Source organism: Equus asinus, chromosome X (genome assembly GCF_041296235.1).
Source record: "Equus asinus isolate D_3611 breed Donkey chromosome X, EquAss-T2T_v2, whole genome shotgun sequence".
Classification (NCBI taxonomy): domain Eukaryota; kingdom Metazoa; phylum Chordata; class Mammalia; order Perissodactyla; family Equidae; genus Equus; species Equus asinus.
Window position 1 is genome coordinate 7768441 of NC_091820.1, and position 26714 is coordinate 7795154.

Genomic DNA, 26714 nt, shown 5'->3' on the forward strand with positions numbered 1-26714 from the left:
GCCTATTTTCTTCTATACTACTGAGAAGACTTGGCAATTTTCTCACAGGTCAAAATGAAGAAAAAGAGGAGGAGAAGGAGTAATGTTCAATCTGAGAATAAATCATCACACTCCCGCCACCCTGCCTAGCAGCCCTACTGAGATCTAGGGGGAGTCGCAGGGAATAGTTAAACTGGGTTACCTAATGTGGCTACATTGTAGCAACAAACTCATAATGCTAAATTAGCTACCTGACCCCTCTTCCTGGTATTTCACAGAGGTGAAAAGTAAAAATGAGATGTCCTTGGACCAGACCTGGGAGAAGAGGGGAGGATTTGTACACCAACTTAAGAATCTGACAAGATCTTTATTTTTATTGAATAGAGAGATATGAAAATATGTATAAACAACATTTTCTTATCTAATTGAAACATTAACTGTCATTGGAATACAATGTAGTGTCTTTTTACCAAATAGTAACACATATTTGAAACAAGGTTCTCAAATGCTATTGTGACTTACATAATTCTAAGAATGAAGGTCTGTTATGGGTTCCATCACGTGTGTTTCCCCCCAAAATAGCCCCAAATATAATTTGTAGCAATACACAGAGCTTACAGCAGACAAAATAAAATGGAATGAGTCCAAGCATTTTTTAAATGTAGGCCCAAATCCATCCCTCCATATTTTGCATGTGTGATTTAAATTATTTTAATAGATCTTAGAATATAAAATAACGTAATTCATGATAATTGTAGGAAATCATATAACACTAAGCCATATAAATAAAAATAATAATATTCTAACTCTTCCCAAATCCCAAAATTTTGTTAGCAGTTTGGTATACATCTTTCTATATCTTTCTTAGGCTCATTGTAACATATGCCTATTTCTTTTTAATTTTTTTTTCAAAAATAGGATTATATTACTCCACAATTTGGTTTTATCATTTACCAATAAATCATTAATGTTCTTCTGAATAATATATGAAAACACTTATTCTAACAGTTTCATAATGCTTCATAGTATAAATACATAACAATTTATTTAACTGTTCCCATTTTAAAAGGCATCTTGACTATTTCTAATGATTTGCTTCTACAAGTAATGCTGCAATAAACACCCCTCTACATATATGTTTATCTATTGGTGGTTTTATTTCTGTAGAATCAACTCTCCAAATCTGGAGTACTGGGTAAAAATAGGTGTCTATTTTAAAATTGAATAGATATTGTCAAAAAACAATAACTTTTCACATTTAGCTTAATTTAGGTACAGATGCTCACATATAGAATATTTATAGATATCTGCATACACACAGCTTGATTTAGAAACACATACTTCCTTGCTCTGTTAACTTAGAGGGCCTAGTAGCAACAAGCTCCCTTAGCACCCAGATGTTGGTTTCTAATACCATTCTCCAATAAAAGGAACTAGGGAGCCTTGGAGAAATGGCTAAGTCTAGGGCTGGGGCAGGAAATATATAAAATGAGCCTGGAACAATTTGAGCAACAAAATAAATAAAGCAGTTTTGGATTATAACCCTAAGTTTAAAATAATTATCTATGAGTCCATATTGGCATAAATAAATAATCGAAAAGTAAATAAATGGGGGAGACCAGACTTATCTTACATGTAGAAGAATTCTAAATAATTTATGTAGATAATCTGCCCTGGAAGAGATGGAGGATAATTCCCCATTCCTTAAATATGATCTGGGTGTAGGGACTTCTTTCCAAAGAATGTAGTGTGGAAAGGGGTGAAAACAGTGACTTTACAGTGGAGAAACCTGACAAACACTACTTCACACAGGTGAACAACCTTGAACATCAATAGTGGTAAGACACATTGACGGCACATACTGTTGATAACGTGATGAGAATGAGATTTACCTCTGTGGTCTTCCTCCCAATAATCCACAACCCCAGTCTAATTATAAGAAAAACATCAGACAAATTCCAGTAGTGGGGCATCCTACAAGATACCTGACCAGTACTCCTCAAAACTGTCAAGATCAAACACAAGGAAAGTCTGAGAAACTGTTCTAGCCAAGAGGGTGTTAAAGACACAAAATGACTAAATGTAATATGGTTTCCTGGATGAGATCCTGAGACAGAAAAAGGACATTAGGTGAAAACTAAAGAAATCTGAATAAACAATGGACTTTAGTTAATAACGTTTCAACGTTGGTTCATTAGTTTTGGCAAACGTACCATACTAATATAAGATGCTAATAATAGAGGAAACTGGGTGTGGGGTATATGGAAACTCTCTATACTATATTTGTGACTTTTCTGTAAATGTAAAAATATTCTGTTTTATTATTTTTTAAAAACAATAGCTTTTAAAATACAAATTAAACTAGAAATTGAAAAAATCACAATAGCAAGAAAAACTACAAAATCTTTCAAAATAAACTTTTAAGAGAAGGTACAGAATCTAGATGAAGAAACCTACAAAATCATATTAAAGAATTAAAACAAGATCTTCTAAATGAAGAGAAATACCAGGTTCCTTTTCTGGAAGACTTAAGGTCACAAAAAGGCCAATCTACAGGTTTAACATTATTTCCATAAGAATCCAAGCATGGTTTATTTGAATTATGGGACTTTTTATTTTTGGTAGGGAGTAGGGAGGTTGAAGCAGATGAAAATGATTATAAAGTTTTATGAAAATTGCAAAAAAAATTGACACATAATAATGAAGAAAGATTTGCTCAATGATGTTTTAAAACATATAGCAAAATTACTATAATAAAAGGGTATAGTATTAACATGAGAAAAGATAGAGATCCAAATACATTTAAAAATTTAATGTCTGTTTAAGCAATAATTTCTATTCAAAAGGGAAAGAATAGATGATGCATTTGGAAAGGAGAGAAGGAAGGAGGGGAATGGAATGCTGCAAGCAAAACTAGAAAGCAGAAGCACATATGGCATGTTGAAGGGATTCAATGCATTTGAGCAGGAATACAGGGGAGCAGTTGGGGATTAGGGAAAGCAGATAGGAGTATGTTTGGAGAAGGCCAAAATGCCAGACTGTGTTTAGGCTTTATCCAATAGTGAAAGGACTGCTAAGAAAAGATTTGATTGAGACAGGGAGTTGGGGTGGGGGACAGGGGTAGAATAACATTTATTGAGTACTGACTGTACCCAAGGTGTTATCCCCAGAAATTGACATAGATCATTTAATCCTCATCACAACTCTATGAGTTTGGTATTTTTCAATTGGTAGTTTGCTGTTATTACCATTCATCCTGTTGTTTTATTTTTGTAATAATATTTGTATTGTTATTTTGAAATATTTTCTTTATTTTGTATTATAAAGCAAAGAAGTAATTATGCTAATAGTGCTACAAAAAAAGATTTTCCATATAAGGGAACAAAGCTATGATTATAAAATTAAAGAAGTGAAAGACCAGATTGTTAATTTGAGTTGGAAATATTAATATGAACTCATAGTTTTAAAAATGTGTACTTTCTGGCTCTGTCAACTAAAATGACAAGTAGAAATAAATGCCCAAGCCCCAAGATTTTGGCTTCTAATTCCATTCACCATTGAAAAATTATCAGAGTTTCTTGTAGAAGTGGCCAATTCAAGATCTGGTTCAATGGCAGGGAAGATACAAGATGAGCCTGGGACATTTTGTAGTGCCAGAACTCAAGGAAGATTTCAAAGACAAATAGTCATTTCAAAAGGATACTGGAACCAGCTTAAAGAGGCTCCCATTAGCCAAATCTATGACAATCTGAGCATCAAACAGAGTAACTGCAGTCAAATATCCTCAATTTATAAGTAATAACTATAGAAAATCAGACTGGGGGAAGTTAAATAATTTGTCCAAGGATATCCAGCCAGTAAAAAGTAGAGTCAAGCCAGCCCTGATCACCTAGTGGTTAAAGTTTGGCACTCTCACCACTTCGGCAGCCTGGGTTTGGTTCCTGGTTGCAGAACCACACCACTCACATGTCAGTTGCCGTGCTCTGGTGGTGGCTCACATAGAAGAACTAGAAGGACTTACAACTAGAATATACAACTATGCACTGGGCCTTTGGAGAGGAAAAAGAAAGAAGATTGGCAACAGATGTTAGCTCAGGGCGAATCTTTCCCAGAAAAAAAAAAAAGTAGAGTCAATGTTGAATATGAGTTTTCATAAGTCCAAAGCAACGCTTCTACCATACACCATGCTTCTTGATTAAAGCAATGTTTGACTGAAGAGAATAGTGCAGAAGTGAGGAGAACAAAAATGGATAGCTAGGAAGAGGTAGGTAAGGAAACCTGAATTTAATTTCCATTGGAAAGGATTTTCTAGCAAGTAGCCCCATCCAACAATACAAAAGGATGACTATAGATACTTAAGCAGAGGCTAGATAAGACGGCATATTAGAGAAACCACTCAAGTCTCTCCAATACTAATGTCCAGATGTGCCAAGTGCTCCTGCCTCATGGTAGCACTTCCCTTTAATGTCCCAATTAATAGTGGTCAAATCCCCACTTCATGCCACAGTATGTTCTCCAGCCCAGGTATCTCTGATATGGAGATTCCTAAAGACTTGTTGACTATTTCTTCAGTTCACTCTGGTGCCCTTGTGGCTATAGCCAGTCCTGGAATTCAGTACCTCACTGTCTCATAACCTTTCCCAGCAGGCTGCATTAACTCTTCTTACAGCTTTGCCCCCCAATAGGGACCCTGGCCCCTCCTTTAATTTCACAAAGCACTGCTAAGACCAGGCTATATAATTTAATAAGATTTTACTGACCACATGAGGCTAAAAGGAGAGAATTGTAATGCATAAGAGAAAATTTAAAACTAGATACAAAATAATGTATCTCCCAGAGCCCACTGTGTTGCAGAGTAAAGCCCACTTCTCACTACCTGCTCATCCTGGGAGAGTTTTTGACCATTGTCTCCCCCTTTTTCAAACTCTCCTGGAACCTAGAGAGAGGAAACAATAGTAGTTTGTCCTTGATTACCAGCCTCAGGTTCCCCTCCTGTGAGGCTACAACTCCAGCCTACAGTGAAGAATTATTATGCAGATGGTTTAGAGTTACAGCTTCCCTTTGGCATAACCAAAAGGTTTACTGTGGTCATTTTTCATCCCCACAACTGAAGAGCAATCATCCTCAAAGGAGAATCAAGCATCCATCTCTAGCAACAAAATAAACCACAGAAACTTCAACACTAGAGTGTCTTTTTCTGCCAAGACTCAAATATCCCAGGACTAATTTCTTCAATTAAGGCCCAGGGTTAAAATTCTGAGACTTTCTTTCATCCAGATTCAGAAGTCTCAGTGAAAGCAAAGTGGTCCCCAAGCATGTGACCTAGGACAAAAAGATCAGCCTTGATGTGGGGGCAAGGAAGTTGGGAAGTGGAGGAACCAAACATGATACCCCTTCCCTTTCTAGAACAAACACCAAAGGGCAGATTACTCCGTAATGTTCGTTCTCCCATCCATTTTGATTCAACTAGACCCAAGAGTTTTACTTTATCCTTTATCTCATCTTGAAAACTAAGAAGTTGCACTAATGTATTGTGACCTCAGGGTGGTATAGAGTATAGACATGCAAGGTGGTCTCAGCTCTCAGCTGAAAATATTCTCCTCACCTCTCTCCCCAGCCATCACAGGGTGCAGTCCAGCTGCCTGCCGCTTGGGAAGGGCAGGCAGTGAGTCTGTCTCTCTGCCTTTCTGTCTCTGTCTCTCTCTGTCTCTCTCTCTCTCTCTCTCTCCTTCTCTCTCCATGTTCTAATCTGCCTACTGATAGCTGCTGCTTTGCACTCCATCTAGGACCCAATGGGGGAAGAGAGGATTTGCACACTCCACTCTTGTAGCCTGGCTCTGTGCCCCCAGGGGCTGACCTATATGGACTGCCTGAATCAGCTCCCCAGTGGGGAGTCCTGATACCATCAGAGAAAGTTAGAAGAGTGAGTTTGCAGTAGGAATTCCCCCAGTGCCCTAGCTGCAGAGTCCTCTCAGCCAGGCTCTTTTATTGGCTGAAGGTCACAGCCTAGTCAGCTGGCCCTCTTGACTGAGCTCTCCTTGTCTGTGGGTCCTGAAAACTGATCTCTACCCTCCACTCTTCAGGCTGGGGATGTTAACAGCATCCACTCTTACTAGCTCCAGGGTACTGTATCCTCTCTTGAGGCTTCCACACCTTTGAAACTAGACCCTTTACAAAAGTCTTTGCAAATTATTCAACATGAATGTGCCATCAGTTTCCTGCTCATACCTTGACTCATTCAGTGGTTAGGAAAGTTCTAACCTAACTCATACTGTTGTGAGATGGATTTGTGCTCTCTGGGATGGATACCTTCTTGAGGCATGTATCTATGTTCTTGGGAGATCCCTCTGACCGCAACCCCTGTGACATGACCTGGCCTTTCCTCTGACTCACTGTTTCCTGTCCCCTCTTAGCTTCTGCCCCAAGCAGTACACACACTTGCCTCCTAATGCTGAGATACCCTTATCTAGCGTGATGGGCATTGAGATGTGCTATCCAGATCCCATTTCAAGGAAAGGCTTATTGCCCCAGCTGCTGGGAGTGCTGTGGGCAGACAGTCTTTCAGCTGGCAACTTAGCAGCAGAGGGCTGTCCAAGCTAAGGTCATGTCTTTCCCAGGGTGGCCTACACTCAATGACGGTTGGTCAAAGCAAAGGCAAAAAATCTCTGCCATTTGGGTCAAAGCAGACCATAATGATGGGCCAATCTTACACCAGAGCTCTCCATGAAGATGGCCAAGGCTGATGGCCTGCATTGCAGTTCAACTTCTCCCTCTACCCAATCCTGTTTCTTTCCTCTCCCTTTCCCAGGTGTTGACCCCAAGGGCATCCCTATTAGACATGCGCACACTAAACTCCTTCCCATGGTGTGCTTCCTGGTGAAACCAACTTGCAATATTCTGCTACAAGATCCCTGTTAAAGCAACCTTGGGCCAATATTCCCATCACAAACTCCACATATGGTCTCTGGAATCCATGCAACTGGGAGGGAGAGCAGTTTCCTTCCAGATGGAGCCCCTCCCTTGGCCATAGGCCATTCAGTCTTCCTCAGATGAGTCAGACACCAGCCCTCTGGGCTCCTTAGATACAAGGAACAGACCTGATATGTCTCAGCATGGGTCCCAGATGCTTCCCTCACTAGGACAGGGGTTAGGGGTAGGAGTACCCCTGCTTTCATTCTAGGGGCAAGAAATGGTGGGACTCTCAGTGCCACTTTCCCCAAGGAAACCTCCTCACAAACTCCTCTTAACTCTCTATCTTCTTCACTCTTATCCTCCATGTCAGTGGGTCCTCTATTCAGATTTTCCATGGTCTACTTAGAATTATTGTCTTGGTGGTCTCTTGGAATGTGGTATTTATTGTCTTCATTCCTCGACCAAATCTGAACCTGGAGAGCCCCATTTTAAAAACACGTTACATCATGGAAGTGCTTAAATATGGCAAGAATATCTTTTGGAAGAATTCCAGCGGTGTTCTTCTCTAAGAAGGGAAAAGGGTGAGCAGGGGAGAGGGACACAATTAAGATATACTTTTCACTCTCTTTTGTTTTTTGGGATTTTGTATCATACACATGCATGTTATACCTATTATACTGAACCTCATGGAATTACCAATATTTGATCATTTTTGATCTACAATTTTCTTATCTTGTCTATCCTCAGTATAGTCAATTGTAGGAAACTAGAGGTGAGCTACTTGATGTTTCTCCCACCATTAGATTACAATAACTGTAAGTGGCCTAAGTTGTTGTCTATAACTTCCTCTCAAACCTTGATCCTGCTATATAATTTTCCTACTTATATCTTCTGTACTCTAAGTTTGCAGAAGGAAGTGGAGAAGAAACAGGATACAACCTACGGAAGACAGTCAGTAACATTCCCACTCTGTCCCCATTCTATGCCCAATACTCTCCCCAAGATCCCAGATAAATACCCCTCATTCAACACTCTGCTAAGACACCACCTTCTCTCTCTAGTCTTTTCTGAATTTATTCTCACTGTCTACACTCCACTGAAGAGAGCTTGACTATTCCATTGTGCAGATGCCTCTCAAAGGATCTATCACAGTACTGACCTCATGCACAGACATATGTGGTTCCTTCATTAGATTATTGATTTTTTTGGAGAAAAAAGTTCATATCTTTATATCCCAAATTAGAACAGTGCCAGGCTCAGACCAGTAGGTTCTGAGAGAAGAGGATCAATAAATGACTGCTGAATGAACAAATGACCTCGTTTTGAAAGCTGGCATTATTTTATAGCACAAATGAATTCAGCAAACACTTTATGCTGTACACACCTTATTCTGGTTTGAGTGCAATATTCTGTCTACATGTGCAATGGGATACAACTGTGAATCATTAGCTTATGCGGACTCAATTACTCAATGGTCCGTATATGATAGATGTCTTGGATACACAGTCCTAGCACACAGAAATGCACTCTTTCTGAAAACATACCTTGACAAAGAAGGGTAGCCAGTAAGACCCTGGCTCCTACAGACGATAATTCCGTTATGCTTCATAGCCTCCAAATTTCTATCTTGCTTCTAAGTGATGAGGAATTTCAAGTCTCCAAGGAGGACAAATAACATGAGAAAACTTTGTCAGGAAACTACAGGCCCCCAGGGCCAGAATTTAGAAAACACTTATGCAGGTGAGGCTGTTTTCAAGAAATTTCAACTATATAAATTCCTCTTGGTCAGAGTTACCACGTATTAGTCTAAGACAGTTATATTTTCTTATTATAAGCATGCACTGTGTTCTGCATCTGGAGCATTTGCCAAATTGTAGATTTATTCCTATTTCTATACATCTGTGAAAAGAATGTGTGTTCTGTTTCATCAGGGAGTTACTTGAAGTCACAGGTTGCTAATTCCAAATGAATAGAAACAGTGATTAATCTGGGAGATATGAGCTCGCCACTATTCATGTAACAGATGTCCATTATGATGAGTTACACATTTGTTCCATGTTTACACTAGAATACAAAAAAAGAGGATTCAACTATTTAGTTAAAAAAAAGGAAAGAAAGAAAGAAAGAAAAGAACGAAAGGGCAATGTGGGAAGGTAGGGAATTAGAAAATACTTGAAAATGTTTATTCAGGTGCCAGGTTAGATACAATGGAGACGTGTGGTATGTCTGCAGGGTGGCAGGTAAAGAGTTGAGGGGAGGCAGAGAGGTAGGGGAGAGAGGGAGAAGCCAGGGGTAAATGTTTCTGGCTGCATTTCAGGGTGTGGATATTAACTCAGTTCATCTCACTAGGCTGACAGAAGCACTACTGCCAAAACCGGCAATTTCATCAGCATCAGCTACACAGAAGATGGGATTTCAGAGGGAGGCACAAGAAAAGGGAGAATGATGTATGTAATTTTATTCAAATAATTAAAAACAAAGTTGGCAGTCTATCTTCCTGTCAAGAAGAATAAATATCAGACTATGGAGTTGGAAGAAGAAGTGCAAGAGGCTTCCTGCTGCTCCATATTAACTCTGGTCCAATACAAACTTTATAGTTGACTCTTCACAAAAAAATCCATTTAAAATGATCCTCCTATGTGTTTTTTTCAGTCACTCTGTGAGTAGAGCTAACACAACAAGAGAACACAAGCCAGGAATACAAGCGGAGGAGGCTGCCTGACTGAGCCACGCTAGAGCTGTTAGTTTGATAGCCACAAATACAGGGTTTGTATAACTGAGCTACTTCTCCAAAATACGATGAGTGAAAGAGATGTTTCCAGAACTTTCCTTTCTCTCATTATTTGACTCCTGTCCTCACGCCCAGGAACTAAAGCATAGCCTGGCATATAGTAGGAACTAAATACATATATATACACACACATATTTTTAACGAATTAAATGAACATGGGCTGGACTTAATGACATGTGCATATGGATGGGTAATATTTATGAATGGATTCATTGTCATATATTTGCAGGCTCGGTGAATTATAGCAAAGCAATATCATAACCAAAAGTTAAAGAATCCTCTCTAAATGTTGTTACATGGCTATTACGTGTCCTACACTATAACTTTTCAGAGTTTCTTTTTAATAGCAACACTTTTTAGAAGAAAGGGCAAGCTTCATTTTGTTACTTAATAAAGAGAAAAGATCAGCGTGACCACTTGATAAAGAAATAATAATTCAAACAGACTCACTGAGGGGTTTTGCTTCTAAAGCATTTTAATCAATATTCCTCTATATTTCCGGCAATGTACCAAATCGTTCTTCAATTGCTTCTAAAATGTTAAATTTAAGATGCAAAATGCTCCACTTTTACATCTAAACCTTTCTCTTTATTATGTGAAGATTATGACAGAAGTGAGCAATCCTCCTTGCATTTGCGACACTTACAAGTCCGATTAGAGAGCAGAACTATTCTTCAGAGAAATCCTCCTGTTGATAGGACTTCTGGGAACCATGCAAGGTACAACAGCATATTTGTCTACCTTAAGCAATGCAGGGAAGGAAACAGTGCAAAGATAGCCAAAATGATTAAGGAGGAATTCAGTTAACTAAAAATGACATGTTGCTATGCTAAGTTAGAAGTGTTGGTGAGTGGGTACTTCGAGCCAGCTGAAAGGTTCTTTCAGGTATTCTAAATCTCTTTGCTAAAAAAATTAATATTTTTATTTAGTCTAATCCCACCAAGTAAGCCAAGTTGATGATAACAGAGAAAAGATTCTTCAATTTTTGAAGGAAGTAGGAATTAGGATAATAGAGAGGTCAGCAAACTTTTTCCGTAAAAAGCCAAATAGCAAATTATTTTTGGCTTTGTGCACTACATGGTCTCTTCTGCAAATACTCAACTGTGCCATTATGGTGAAAGTGGTCATAGGTAATATGTAAACAAATGGGAATAGCTATTTTCCAATAAAACTTTCTTTATAAAAGTAGGCAACAGGCTGGATTTGACCCCTAGGATAATATGTAGATGGATCTCCAAAATAGACTGAAGCCTAAGGAAAGGCGCAGATCTCAAGGTCAAATTGAAAATCATAGTGTTTTGTTTTTTGGATGTTTTTGTTGTTGTTGAGGAAGATTGTCCCTGACTAACATCTGTGCCAATCTTCCTCTATTTGTATGAGGGTTGCTGCCATAGCATGGCCACTGATGAGTGGTATAGACCCATGCCTGAGAACCAAACCTAAGCTGCCAAAGCAGAGCATGTCAAACTTAACCATTAGGCCATGGGGCTGGCCCCCCAAAATTATAGTGTTTTTTAATTCCCTGTATTCTAAAATGTGCTTAGCAATACCTCCAGTTCTTGTGTGGATCTTATGTTGTTTGCTTTCCAATAGCATTTTCCTTAAATGCATCATTGAGATTCATATCTTTTCATCAAACTATCTGCATAAGCTTAGATTCAGTCAAGAAAATAGTCATTTCATTTTAAATATTCCAGAAATAAAGAATTTAATATAAGAATTAGAGCTTATACCAATGTTGGACTATCTGGGGAAATGGGGTCAAGAAAGTCACTACCAAAGACTAGGGAGGCAGACACTGAATATCTCAGCCTGACATAGCAAAGTGGGTGGTTATCAAAAGTTCTACAGAAATAGGCCCCAGTTTGCACAAATCTCTGAGAAACCTCTGACCAAGTGTCTCCGTCTGTACCAGCAAAGCATCTGGTTCTCAATCACTCCCTGAAAAGCTACTGTGAGACTCCTGCCTGTCTAACATCCAGCTGCAACCACCCCTGAGCATAACAGCTTATACTTTTCTTTCACCTGAAAAAAAAAAAACTTATGTTACTCTCTTTGGCAAACTCTAACTCAGGACCATTTAGGGAAAGGGATTGGAAGCGATGTAGCGCCCAACTTTTCCTCTGCAATGCAGGAGAGATCTTAAAAGGGGTGGTAGTGATGCCTACTTGACAATGGATAAATCACCACAGTCCATCCTTTGTCAATGCAGCATCCACACACTCTACTTTTACCTATTTTTAACTTCCAAATAAAGTAAACAACATAATGCTTCTGTCCTACTTGATGCAAGTATTCCCCAGACATCCGAAATTCACTCATGCTTTCCCCAGAAGTAGAGTCACAAAGTCCTACTTATTTTATCCATAAATGGTTGATGGTTATTTGTCTTCTAGTTAAGTCACAATATCTCTTTACTATCCTGCAATTTAAATATTGAAATATAGTTTAACTCACTCCATAACAGGCAGAGAGAAGGAGGACAAATTTTATTAATATGTACGGATATATCCACATGAAAACAAGGAAGAAAATATGCCTATTACAATCCTCACCTCTACAACTGGTCACATGACCATTGCTAGTTTTTATAACTTCCTGCTTCTGTTACTCATGAGGATCACAGACACCCAGGACCGTCAAGTGTGGTCATCATCCATCCTGAACACCAAGCTGGGATCTGCTACCCTCTAGTCATCATCAGGTGATCCCTTCTGTGCAGTAGTCCAGCCCAGCTCTCTCCAACTGTGGGGACCCCCAACAGAGCCCAAGGGCTCACTTGCTCTAGTCACCCATTTCTTGGCAGTTGCCTGGCTCAAGCGGGCAAACAGACTAGGGTTGGGAGTGCCAAGGAAGGGAGCAGAGACCACACATGCTGCCATGTTCCCATATCCACACACTCCTCCCACCTCCCATACTCACGTTTTAATCTTTAAATTTGGCCCCTGGTCGTATTGATGAGTACAACATTTAACTTTGCCTTCAATTAATATAATATCTGTCTACCTCTTTCTCTCTCTCTCTCCCCACTCTTTCTCTGAAATCCAATAGATCTTAGAGAGAATATCTTCATTCAAATTACACCTAAAAGGCATGTATTAACTCTCTTTGATCTAAGCTGGATAGCTGAGTTGATTATAGACTGAGGTTCACGGATTTAGATTCTGGATGAACACATTTTGTTTTGTACCGAGGAAAAGCCCATTTCAGGACTTCAAAGTCTAACTCCCCTAGCCATCCAGTTCTCAAATGTGTGCTGGTGGTCAAGGGCAAGGATAATACGTGTGATGGTTCAGTGCAAGCCCTACTCCCAGTTCCTAATAAACCAACAGAGAAGACTTCTCCTTTAATGATAAATGTTTTAATGGGCAAGGGATAATGAGATTTAAAAGAAAAAAACAACAAAGGAAAAAATGGTCAAAACGTTAGTATCATCTGAATAAGCTTTGTCAACAAAAGCCCCTAAAATCTCCAAATTAGAATACCAGTTTCCAAATCTCTGTCTCCCATGTGCATACACACACACACACACACACCCCAAAGAATTTTATAGGACAGGTCAAAATGAATTTCAACTATTATAAGAAAGTGGATTTAAGTGTCAGAAGGACCTGGGTTCCAGTTTTGCTCTCTCCTTATTGTGATTCCCTTATCATGTTATTTAACACCTCTAAGCATTAATTTCCTCATTGGTAAAATGTGGATAATTATAATTTTGTTAAGAAAATTATCCCAAACTTTGAACGAGGTGAAATGGGCTGTGGCGTGACCTTTCAAAATCTTACTGGGGCATTAACTGGCCCACCTAAGAGTTATTTAATTATCTAGGGAATGTACTTGTGTTTGACTTTCTATTTTTTATTTGATTAGAATTCAGATGCTCTGAAGTTACATGTGAATTCTTAGATTTCTGTCCAAGAGAAAAGATAAGCCAAAAGGTTGTGGTTTTATTGCCCTATAGGACATTAACTAGTTTTGAATCTATCCTAGAAATCTTATTCCAACACTTTTTATTCTCAAAATGCCTATAAATACTAAGTTCCTCAAAATGCTCTTGGAATCACTTTAACCCTCTTATGGTTCCCATCATTAATGAGTTGAATAAATTCTCAACATGTGTTCATTCTGAATTTGTATGAGATTTGTGTTTTTAGCTTTTTAAAAATTATACTTTGACGGTACCTATGTCATGAAGTTGTTATAAGCATTAAGTAAAATAATGCAAATAAAGTAATTAACAAAGCCCTGGCGTATACTAAACAATTAACGAATGTTAGTTCTTATTATTAGCTATTATTAAATGCAGTTTGATCCACAGGAAATAAATAAAATGTAGCAGACTCCAAAGTTCACGCTGAGATACCCAGGCAGTTAAAACAAAAGAAATAAAATAAAGAGACTATTCATTTAACAGTGAACTGCAGCTTGATTTCCCTTGGGACTTTTCACTCCTCTAGAATCTAAGCCAGTGAATTAAGCTTTTGAATTAGTAGCTATTTTCATGGATGATGCCAGATCTTATAATTATTGAGATCTATTAACTGTACACAGAATAAGTATTCTGTCTCATAAAGAAAAAAATACAATGTTCCCACCTCACATGGCCAATAATAGATACTAAAACTTAAATTGAGATTAAAGTAAAAATTAATATTTTTCCTCTCCATCCTGCTTTGATATACCCAATTGTTATCCCTCATTTTATTTCCTACAATTTTAGTGGGTTATTCCCTGGGTTTTTTCCCCAAAAGTTTTTAATAGCTATGTTCTTCATATCTTTCTTTGTCTTATTTCTATAACTGCTAAAAATAATGGTGCTTTCCCACAAAAAACTTGTCCCCTAAAAGAAACTAAAGGATGACAAAGGGAGAAGCAAGACCAATTTCACCATGATTTTGGTTGCTATTTATGCTCAAATAACTTTCTCAGATTATAAATCCTCAAAAAGAGAACTCAGTCAATTTTAGTTTCTGTTTTTTGGATGTTTGTTTCTAAGAACCTGGCATAGGAGTTAAATCAATTTGGCTCAGAGGAATCAAATGAATAATTGAATAAAAGTTGAAACAACACTTCAGAAGTAACTCATAACCTTTCCATGTTGACGTCTAAATAAGAATGAAAAAGCATCTATAGAGAGAAACACAAATGCTGGGGCATAACATTACCACATACAAATACAAGAGAACCAAATGGAACTGAGATTTACTCCACACTGTACACAAAACCACAGAGCCTGGGTCACCAAATACTTTTTAACTACTTTCAAACTTTGAAACACAATGCAGGGACCTACAGTGCTCATTTTAAAAAGCAAACAAATGAATATAGGGACTTAAAGCAAGATTAAACAGCCACCTGTTGCTCAGTTCCAGTGAACCAAAGAAGGGTAAGCTGGATTTCAAATAAAGTGAAGAAGACGAATAACACACGTAGTACTGAAGTGTTCTTTATATTTGCAGAGCTTACTTATGTGTCTAGACATGTTCCGATATATATATATACATATTCAGATACATACACATAACTATGTGTATGTATATATATACATACTTATTTTTTATATATATTACTTTTGTATATTTTTATTTATATATTTTATATATTTATATATATATTTTATATATATATTACTCATCTTTGAAAGGAGAGCATAACACTAAGCAAGTGGAGAAATCAGATTTGAGGTAGTCCTCACTCAAGATTGCTCTAGGTCCTTGCTACTCAAAGTGTGGTCCCTGGACCAGCAGCATCAGCATCACCTGGGAGCTTTTAGAAATGCAGAATCCCAGGCCCAACCCCAGCTCTCCTGAATCAGAACCCGATTTTAACCAGATTGTCCAGTGATTTGTATGCCCAAATTAAAGTTTGAGAACGCTACCCTAGATCCATGCTATCCATTACCAAAGCTATTAACTACATGTCTGTTCAGCAATTGAAATGTTATTAGCAAGACTGAGAAACTGCATTTTTTATTAACATTTAAATTTAAAACTCACTCCTTATTCAGTTATTGGAATACTTTTAAATATGTTTGGAACAACTCAGGTATATGAATCTAAATACAGATCAAGTATTTCCGATGGAAATTTAGCATCTGAATTGAGAAGTGCCATAAGTGTAAAATACACACTAGATTTCCAAGACTTAGGCATGAAAAAAATTTATGTAAAATATGACATTGATAATTATTTATAATGATTATAGGTTAAAATGATAAAATTTCAGATGTGTTAAATTTAATATATTCTTAAAATTCGCATGCTTCTTTTATTTTCTAAAATGTGACTACTAGAAAATTACAGCTCACATATTTCTATTGGACAGTGCTGCTTCAGAGCCATAGTTCTCAAACTGTAAAATTATTGGTGCCTGGGTCCCAATCCCAGAGATTCTGATGAAATTGGTCTGGGGTGGGCCTGGGCATTAAGATTTTTAAACTCTCCCTGGTGATTCTGGTGAGCGGCCAAGGTTGAGAACCACTGCCTCAGGTTAATATAGATGCATTAATCCCAACTGATAAATAATGGCCTTATAAGGACCTTATATCTTTTGGGAGCTCCCGTCATTCCTCAACTAAAACATGGAGTTGGGGAAGTGGTGACTATTTCCTACCTGGAGTGAAAAAGCGTCCCTGCTGATGTTATCTGGGCTAGAGGCTAGGTAACATTACTCTATCTCGAAGTCAGGCAGAATCAGATATCCAAACAGATGAAAATCAATGTTTCCTCAAAATCTCCAGGAACCCATCATCAGTTCTTTCAGCAATTCATTCCCATACCTGATGTAGTAGATCTTAGACTTCTGATGTTCAGAATAATCTCCTGGATAGTTTGTTTAAAAGCAGATTGCTGGGCAAGAGCGATTCACAGTAGCTCTGTGGTAGGGTGACCAACTATCCTGGTTTGCCCGGGATGTCCTGGTTTTGGTTTAAGCACAGAAAGTCCAACATCCCGGGCACTGCTCAGTTTTGGGCAACTGAGGCAGGTGGTCATCCCACCCCAGGGAAGTGCATTTTTAACAAGTAGTCCAGGTGACACTCATGGACTCCAGGTGAGCACAGTTTGACAACCACGCCTAGAAACACAGGTTCTTGAATACTTTTCAGGTGTGATACTCTTTCTGGATTAACCAACTGCACTAAGAAAACAGCCACTGAAGTTACACAAATAATCAGTTCAGTAAATAACTGACTGGGGAAATTTTTCTAATCTAACTAAACATATCATTAAATTGTTTAAAACTGTATGCAAGAAAAACTACAAAAGAGATCACCCTGTTAGCCTTGAAGCCAACTCTTTCATTGTCAGGAATTCAGTAGATAGGGGTCATGGAGGCAAAGTAAGTGTGTGGCATGAAGTTACGTCAACCTTGAGTCTGAATCACTGTTTCTGTCATTTGCTGGCATGTGACTTTGGGGAAGTTCCTTAACCTTTCTGTGCCTTAGTGTTTTCATCTGTAATGATGGAATGAATCATTTATACCTATACTGAAGGTTAGCCATGAGAATAAGAAATAATGCATGGTATCAGACAAATCCCAGTTGAGGGACATTCTACAATGCACCTGACCACTCCTCCTCAAAACTGCGAAGTTGTCAAAAACAAGGAAAGTCTGAGAAACTGTCACAGCCAAGAGGAGCCCAAGGACACATGACGATCAACTGTAATGTGGCATCCTGGAAGGGATCCTGGAATGGAGAAAGGGCATTAGGCAAAAACTAACAAAATTCAAATAAAGAATGGATGTCAGTTAATACTAATGTATCAAAATTGGTTTATTGCTTGCGACAAATGTACCATACTAATTTAAGTTGGTAATAATAGGACAAAGTGAGTGTGGGGTATATGAGAACTCTCTGTATGTCTTTGAAACTTTTCTGTAAATCTAAAACTATTCTAAAATTAAGTTTATTGCCAAAAAACTGCCTAGCATAGTAGTGTCCAGGCCAGAAGTACACAGTTAACAACAGTATTACTACTACTGTGAACTGTGTATTAGGGATGATACCAACAAAGAAGAACATCACCTTGATTCAACATTTTTAGGAGAAACTAGGATCTTGAAAGCCTTGGAGATTAGGTTTGAGGGAAAAGAAGGTGAAAGGGAAGATGCAGAGGACATAAAGACTGCTTATTTTGTCTACGGCCAGTCCCACACCTGTAACTTCTGCCGCATGACCCTGTTGGTTTTCTTCCTGATGTTGCTCAGTCTGTAATTATTTTATTCATTCAGTTGTTCTCTGTTCTGAGCCCAACCTCTCCCCCCACAACCTGTATAGACACACACACACACACACACACCCCACCAGAATGTAAGCTTGAGGCAGAGACCTTGTCTGTCTTCATCACTTCTGTATCTACTGCACCCAGCACACCACCTGACTTACAGTAGAAACTTCATCTGTATTTACTGAATGTAGGAGATGATACCATTGGCCATCAAAGGAGGCAGGAAAAACACTCTGTTTGGACTAGAATTAGAATCCTTTTCTCACACGTTTTCTCCTCCTGGCCTCCTTGCAGCTCCCCTACCTCTCAAAAAATGGAAGCACACAAGCAAATAAAAACAAACACCATTCCAATGACCAACTAATCTTGCTCAGAGGGGAAAAATGCCTCAACATTTGGGTTGAGATTTGCTGTCCCACATGGTAGTTGACATTTGCAAATGTAGGTAATAGAACATATATCAATGTACTTTAGTAATCACTTATACTATATTGTGCCTCACGTTTTCTATTTAAGCCTTACAAAAATTGTGTTAGATAACCAGGGCAGATGTTTTAACCTCCATTTGAGAGATGTAAAAATTTTTAAAGGAGGAGAGAGGAAGGGGGGAGGGAGGGAGGAAAGAGAGACAGAAGGGAAGAAATTTAAGGTGGCAACAGCATTCCTACAGTTAACTAATGAGTCATTGTATTCGTCTACTGGGCTGCCATAAGAAAACACCACGGACCAGGTGGCTTAAACAACACATGTTTATGTTCTCACAGTTCTGGAGGCTGGAAGTCCCAGGTCAAGGTGCCATCAGGGTTGGTTTCTTGTGAGAGCTATCTTCCTGGCTTGCAGTGGCTGCCTTCCTCTGTCCATATGTGGTGGAGAAGGAGAGAGCTCTGGTGTCTCTTTCTCTTCTTATAAGGACACCAGTGCTATTGGATTAGGGCCCCACCCTTATGACCCCTTTAACTTTAATTACCTCCTTAAAGGCTCTATCTCCAGATGTGTCACATGTGAGGTTAGAGCTTCAACATATGAATTTGAGGGGACACAATTCCATCCATGAAAGGATGTTCTCTGACAAGGGGCAAGAGGGTGAACAAGATGAGCAGGGAGGAGCGAACACTTTTTATTGAACAGAGAGAAACTAACAATTAGTCAGACCAGAGATCAGCAAACTATGGCCTGTGGGCCCAATTTGAACGCCACCTTTGTTTCCTAAATAAACTTTATTGGAGCCCAGCCACACTCATTCATCTACATATTGCCCAGGGCTGCTTTCTTGTTGCCATAGCAGAATTGAGTAGTTGCTACAGAGACTATGGTTCATAAAGCCCCAAATGTTTACTCTCTGGCCCTTTGCAGAAAAAGTGTGCCAACTCCTGGGTTAGACCAATATATGATTATTCATTTTACGCACAGGATAACTCCATAGGTTGGTATTCTTGCCACTTCACTGAAGAGGCACTAGAGGCTCCGAGAGGCAAAGTGACTTCCACATTCATAGCTGGCAGGGAGAGAACATGGAGAAGAACTTGAACATTTGGAAGGGTGCCCTTTCTAGGCCACCCCACTGCAGGGCCTAGGGCTTTCTGGGACATGTGTTCTGTGTGATTAAGATTTACATAGAAAGCAGATCACTTGCATTAAGTGAGTCTTGCAAATAATTATGTAGACCTTATGGGGTTTCTAGGGATCATTTGGGGACTGCTAGTCCCAATGCAATTGTAGGCCCTTTTCAGTATTAGACTACATTCCCTTTTCTTTTCAGCATCCAATTTTGAACTCACACGCTTTCCTTATTGTATTGATTACAACTCAGGTTCCGTTTCACAGAGGCTTTTGTCAATAGAAAATAGTTCTTAGATCCTCTTTGAATTAGTAGAGACTTTCCCCACATGATTTACACAACAATCCACAGCCTTTTCATCAGGCCTATGGTAGAATTTAAGGAAGCAAAACTGCAATTGAGATTGATTTTACTATTGGCTAACAGATCTCTTTCTATTACTTGGCTTCTTGATCTTCCTGTCCATATAGACAAATTATTTGCATGTAGATTCATGCTGCTTTAGTCTGTCCAGCATCAGTTCCTCTGAGGAACATCCTTTCTCCTATTTCATGTGGTCCTAGGTGGGCTGACAATTACAACACTCCAGGGCCCTGCAAATCATATTGCCCCATTTTACTCCTAGACATAGTAACTGATCCAAGGGAAACTATGTGACTCAATAGGAGCTAATTCCCCAGAACGTTAACGAAGTTGGGGGAGAGGTCATCACACAGAGGGACACTAGGCTGAGAGAGGGAGGCAGAGCTCAGGCCCTGATGCAGCCCTTCCTGAGGTCTTACCCACCTCTGGACTTGCTAGTGATGTGAATCAATAAATCCCTTTTTCTGCTTAACTAATTCGAGTTGGGCTTCTCACTCAAAACCCAAAATGTCCTCCCTGATATAACAGACTTCCAGATTTTCTGAGTGTCCTCAGAAACATGCATCAGCAACTTCTAGAGGGCACAGGGCACTGAGCATTGGGATCCATGGGTCTTCATCCTAACTGCAATCTCAGAACTTCCAAGCTATCCCTCTGTCAGGTTGGAAGGCTTTAGAAATGGAGACCCTATGGGACATGGGATGCAACACAATTTCTTGGATATGTTTATACCTTCTGTTATGGACAAAAGTGAATTCTGGACTTGCTTTCTTAAGTTCGACATCTCCATGTCCTTTGGCCCTTCTTGGAGTGGAAGCAAGACAAAATCCTTGTGCTGGTGACACTTTGATGGTATCAGTTTTGGGAAAGTAAAGAAGACCAAGTAGGATTAGTGGCTGGACCCCTAACATTGAAGCTTGACAGATTGGGCTGGCCAAAGTCTGGTGCTAGGGTTGGACCCCAATACTACTTTGGTCCCAAGCACCACAGAGGTAATCAGGAAGGAAAAGTAAAGCCCACACCATATCACCAAATGACCACAAAATTACCCCTTCAGTGAAGACACATTTTTCTCTCTCTTTTGTTTTCTAAGATACCTTTCTAAACCCGTCTACACTCTGCCTCACTAGATTCTTTAACTGTCACCTGAAGTGTTAGCTATCACTCAGAGTTTCCTAAGACAAACTCTACAACCTCCCTTCTCCCCTGAGGAAAGTTCCTGACTGACTCCCACCCATACCAGCCAAAACTCTGATCCAAGTGGCTGGGAGATGCCTTACTGCCATTTAAACTGTGCACTTACATGTGTTTGCAGGTAATGATAAAAAAGCACTCTTCTTTGTTGTCTCATTTCATTGCAGTTTAACTTGGCTTCCTCTGTTTCAGACTGATGGGAACTGAAGTCAATTCTTAAGACGCACAAGGAAGGAAAGCTCTTTGTGTTAAAGGCGGTCTGCCAAGGTGCTAATTCCATCTTTGGTAGGTTTTTCCCAGGACTGTGTTCCTCATCCAGGAATTTCCCTGAGCTTGGTGGTTCGCACGTCCAAATTTCAGCTTTGAATAAATAAACCAGCTAAAGTGCTCGGTTGCCTCAGGGACTACCTGGGCAGTTTCTGAACTTCCATCGCCCCCCAGTGGCAATTTCTTAAATCTTTTTGTTAGAGATTGTCTTATTCCAAAAGATTTAGGTTATGATTCTTCCTTTCAAAGTTGTTTAAAAATTTTTTTAAAAATTCTCACACTGAAGATTATGAAATGTTTGTGTTGAGGCATGTTAGTAATGTCAAGTTAGCTGCTGGATCACGGGGTCATAGATTCAAGCAATTAACAAGAATCATGCAATTGACAGATCTCACCAATCAGAGGGCCCCTTGCAGAAAATTCCTACCTATCATAACTGTAAAGTCCAACATTAAAGTGATTACCCCAGGGGCCAGCCTGGTAGTGCAGCAGTTAAGGTCGCATGTTCCGCTTTGGCGGCCCGGGGTTCGCTGGTTCAGATCCCGGGTGCAGACATGGCACTGCTTGGCAAGCTATGCTGTGGTAGGCATCCCACATATAAAGTAGAGGAAGGTGGGCACGGATGTTAGCTCAGGGCCAGTCTTCCTCAGCAAAAAGAGGAGGATTGGCAGCAGATGTTAGCTCAGGGCTGATCTTCTTCTTCAAAAAAAAGTGATTACCCCAAATAAGTTTTCTTTTAATTTGGAGGATCTGGGTTTCCATTTTTCTGGTCCCATTAAATCACTGTCATTAACTATGATTTTTTAACTTACGTTATCCTTTTGTAAACTTTTCTACCATAAAATGTTTTGTAACATTGTCCAAAGAGGTGAGAAAATATTTAAAGCCAAAAATATGAAGGTTTATAAACAATATATGTATAGCTTTGCAAAAGCCAACATCAAACTCACACAAATAAAGTAGAAGCATCACTGTCACCATTAAAACAAGTGGCAGAATCAAGTGAATAAAAGTTTCAGTGATTTCACACTTCAACCAGATGAAATTCAGAAATAGGTGATAGAGTTGCTCTAAGTCATCAGGCATAGATAGTTTAATGACACTGAATAGTAGGTCAGTAGGGACTAATACACAACATTTAATTCATCCCCCACCCATCCGCCCAGCTATTGTCCCATCCTGTCATTCATTAGCCCACCACCCATCAGTCCATCCTCCCACCCATCCATTTAGACAAGTTTAGAAAGGTATCCTATGGAAAACAAAGGAGAAAAAAAATGTGCCTTCACTGCAGGAATAATTTTGCAGCCACTTGGTGGTGTGCTGTGGGCTTTATTTCTCCTTCCCAATTACCTCCATCCATCCATCTATATAGTAGGTATATGCCAGACATTGTGCCAGGTACCAAGGGAGAGAAGATGGGTAAGATGTAGTACCTGGTTTCATGATACTCAGAGCAAAAGAGACTTTTTAGATTTTTCAATCTGGTCTCTATTCTGAGCTCCATTCTCAGAGAAGGTGGAAATAACCAGTACCAAATCACTAAATCCAGAAAAGATTCTCAGTGTGTGGCATCAAGATGGCCTAGAGACCTAGCTGGCCTCAGTTGCATAGAATAGAGATGAGAACTCATTCAACCACAGCCACAGAACGTTTTCTCTGAAAAACGAAATGTGGGTTATGTGGGATTCCAAAAATACAAACTATTTTGAGGGAGAGCATGTGAAACAGCCAAGAAACACTTTTATAGCATAATAAGCTCACAAATTCACATTAAATACAGTCAGTGCTTTTTGGTGGCTGGCATAAAGTATTTCACTTCATTTTCTAGAAAAAGAAGGAATGGAATTTTTGGAAAGCAAGTCCAGACTGAAGAGGCTTATCTTCAACTCAAAAAAGGGAAGGTTCTTGCCTCCCCACCCACAATGGAGTTAGTACTTCAGCTTATTTTTCAGATCACACTGAATTCCTCACACCCGGTATGCCCCACCCCCACACTCCTTTTAAATTAGAGGGCAGGCTTGTAGTCCTTTAAATAATACTAACCCAGTGCTAACCTCCTACACACCAAGCATTCCTGCCACTCCTAAATCCTGAGTGGAAGTTTGTATCCTTCAGCTTCCTTAACTCAGATCTTGTCTCCTTTCCGGTCAGAACATCCTCCTCTTCTGGCCACCCCTCTCCCCTTGCCTTGGGAGGATAAACTTTATCAAATCTCGTTTGTTCAAGAATCCTAAATCCCAGGGGTCTGGGGGCCTTATTATTAGTGCCAAAGCACATCTTTTCTCTCTTTTTTGTGTCTAGTGTAATATCCTGTACATAGTAGGTACTCAATAATTTGTTAAAAGCAAGGGAAGGGGGACTGGTGGGAAGAGAAGGATGAAAGGACAGAAGGAAGGGAGGGAGCGAGGGGGAAAAAGAATAGTGAAGAGAGAAAAGAATGATTTGACAAGGACCCGATATTCTCTCCAATAAACACCACCCAAAAATTAAATACTCACTTGTCATCCTTAACGAATGTCCTGAGCATGCTTTTGAAGTTTGTTTTCAGGGATGTAACTTTTACTACACAAATGTAATCTATCAGAGTTAATGGTTTAGAGTGATGATTTTCACAGTGTTTACCTGAGCTGTTCCTGTTAAAATAATAGCCCAAGACACACATAATTTTCAGGAAATCTTTAACACATAGAACGCTCTTAATTTTAACCGTTTTTCCATCACACAATTCTCATTTGTATCAAGTCCTCATAGAGACCACAGCATATGAACACACAACAACAACAACAAAAATCAAAGGAAGTTCCCAGAAATGGAATTTCTTTTAAATATTTAACCACCAATGTAATATGCAATCAATCATTTCTATTTCACCTGATACAATAAAACACATATTTCATGCTTCACAACGAGTGCTAGTGCATTTTCATTTTAGCAGTCACTTCTCAGTGTCAGAACTTCCAGCACCATAGCAGACTCACCTGAGGATAATATATTTGGGCAGGGGAGCCCGGTAGGTGATCCTCAAACCACATCGGTTCAGCATAATCCTTATTCACTTCAGGTAGCTCAGGGCTCAGCACTACAATACTGCAAAAAGCAAAGAAATAAAGCATGAGGCCACTTTGAGCAATTAGAAGGGGATTTTAAAAAATAAATCAAGTTTATTATTGTTATTGATAATTATTATTTAAATAAAGTTATGGGATAACTATATCATTATTATCGCAAATAATAGAATAGTCATACTCTTCATTAAATATATTATAAAAAAACTTTAGACAAATTGCTCTTGTTTCCACATGAGAGAAGAGAAATAACCAATTTTCTCTCACTATGAGGTATTTAAAGTAGTGCTTCTTGAACTATCTGTAGTGAAAGACTAGGTTTTTTCAAAATTTCTAATCAATCATAGACTGATACTTTTGTAGAAAACAAAAGTAAATACTAATGAAATGAAACAAAAAGCAAACACAAAATGCAAGCCAAATTTCTTTTTTATCAGATTCATCAGATATAAAATCACTTTTTTAACCTGTACAAACGTTTCTAAATGCTTACTCCCCATCTCCGTATTTTTTTCCTCTGGACAACACATAGGACACTCTAAAACCTGGCCATCCAAAGTGTGGTCCTTGGGCCAGGAGCATTGGCATCACCTGGGTGCTTGTGAGAACTAGCAATGCAGACTCCCATGCCCCATCCAGACTTACAGATCAGAATCTGCATTTTAACAGAATCGCTGAGGGGTTTGTGTGCATGTTGAAGTGTGAGAAGCATTGGTCTAAACTATAAAACAAAAGCAACTGTACAAATACACAGGCACACACATATAACTCTACAACTACAGAATGTTTAATTATCAATTCACCACATTTTGTATAACATTTAGTTAATGAATTCACCCTTAAGCAAAGAGTAAGCCTTTGTCAGCTAGGCCTGGCCTCCTTGCCCCAGAGCTCGAGATCTGATACACTTGAATCACCAGGTCCATGCAAGATCAAGTTTCCCTTAGCTACATGGTATTTCCCATGGTCTCCTCTGCCTCTGGACTCCTCTTTCTGCCTGTGTTGGTTCAGTCCACATTGATCTAGATGGGGGGAAACTCAACCTCTTTATCATCTTCTATGGAAGTCCATTCACCAAAGCATTTGTTGATTTTGTTAAAACTCATAATAAAACAGAGATAGATAGATACTTCATAAACATGATAAAAAAAAAACTATGCCAATCTAAACAATGGCTCAGAGTAACAAGTCCAAAAATAGATCCAAGTACACGTGGGAATTTAGTGTCTTAATAATGAGATAACATCTCAAATCTATGTATGTGTGTAGGCAGATCTGGGGGAATGGTTTATTGGATAAATAGTCCTGAGACAACTGAGTAACTGTTTGAAAAACAATAGAGGGAGGATTGGAGCCATACCTTACTTCCTACACCAGGCCAAATTTCAAATATATCAATGGTTTAAAGCAAAAAGTGAAAACTTTAAAAAATTTGAAAAAACTTGGAAGAATTCATTTAGGACTTAAAAGAAAATACTTCTAACTATGCCACAACACCAAGAAACCATAAAAGAAAAGACTGTAAAATTAAGGTGCATAAAAATTACTCAAAGCAAAACTCACCACAAGCAAAAACAAAAGGAAAATGACAAACTGAGAAAATATTTCTAACTCACTGTTATGCACTGAATTGTGTCCCCCCTCCCCAATTCGTATGTTGAAGCCCTAACTCCAAATATGACTATATTCGGGGATAGCATCTTTAGGGAGGTAATTAGGTTAAATGTGGTCATGAGAGTGGGGCCCTAATCTGATAGGACTGGTGTCTTATAGGAAGAGACACCAGAGACCGCCCTCTCTGCATGCACACAGAGAAGAGGCCAAGTGAGGATACGCAAGAAAGCAGCTGTCTACAAGAGAGGAAGAGAGTCCTCATCAGAACCCAACCCCAATGGCAACTTGATCTTGGACTTCCCCACTCAGAACTGCAAGAAAATAAATTTCTGTTATTTAAGCCACCCAGTCTATGTTATTCTCTTATGGCAGCCCAAGCAGACTAATACACTCATACTTTAGAAAAAGAGTTAATTTCCTTACTATGTAAATAGTTCCTACAAAATCAATAACCAAAAGAGCAATACACTGTGTTGATGAAGGTGTGGGGAAATGGGCTCTCTGGTATATTCCTAGAGGTAAGTGTCAATTGGTACAACCACCTATTGAGGGTAATTTGGAAACGTCTATCAAAGATAAAAGCAATTTCCTCTTGACCCAGTTATTTTGATTCTAGGTGTTTATTCCACAAACATGCTCACACATGTGAGAAATGATGTGAGTACAGTATTACTCATTGTAGTATTGTTTCTGATAGGAATGTATTAGAAATAATCTAAGTTTAGTTTATCAATAAGAGA

General features: G+C 39.0%; 1 long non-coding RNA gene across 1 annotated transcript in view; it reads right to left on the reverse strand.

The window, feature by feature from the left end:
• LOC123282808 (uncharacterized) overlaps positions 1–26714 on the reverse strand; it is a 188072-nt gene that overhangs the window by 150519 nt on the left and 10839 nt on the right. Inside the window, exon 2 of the long non-coding RNA XR_011499915.1 lies at positions 24274–24382. This is a non-coding gene — a long non-coding RNA (uncharacterized lncRNA). The remainder of the gene's footprint in view (positions 1–24273; positions 24383–26714) is intronic.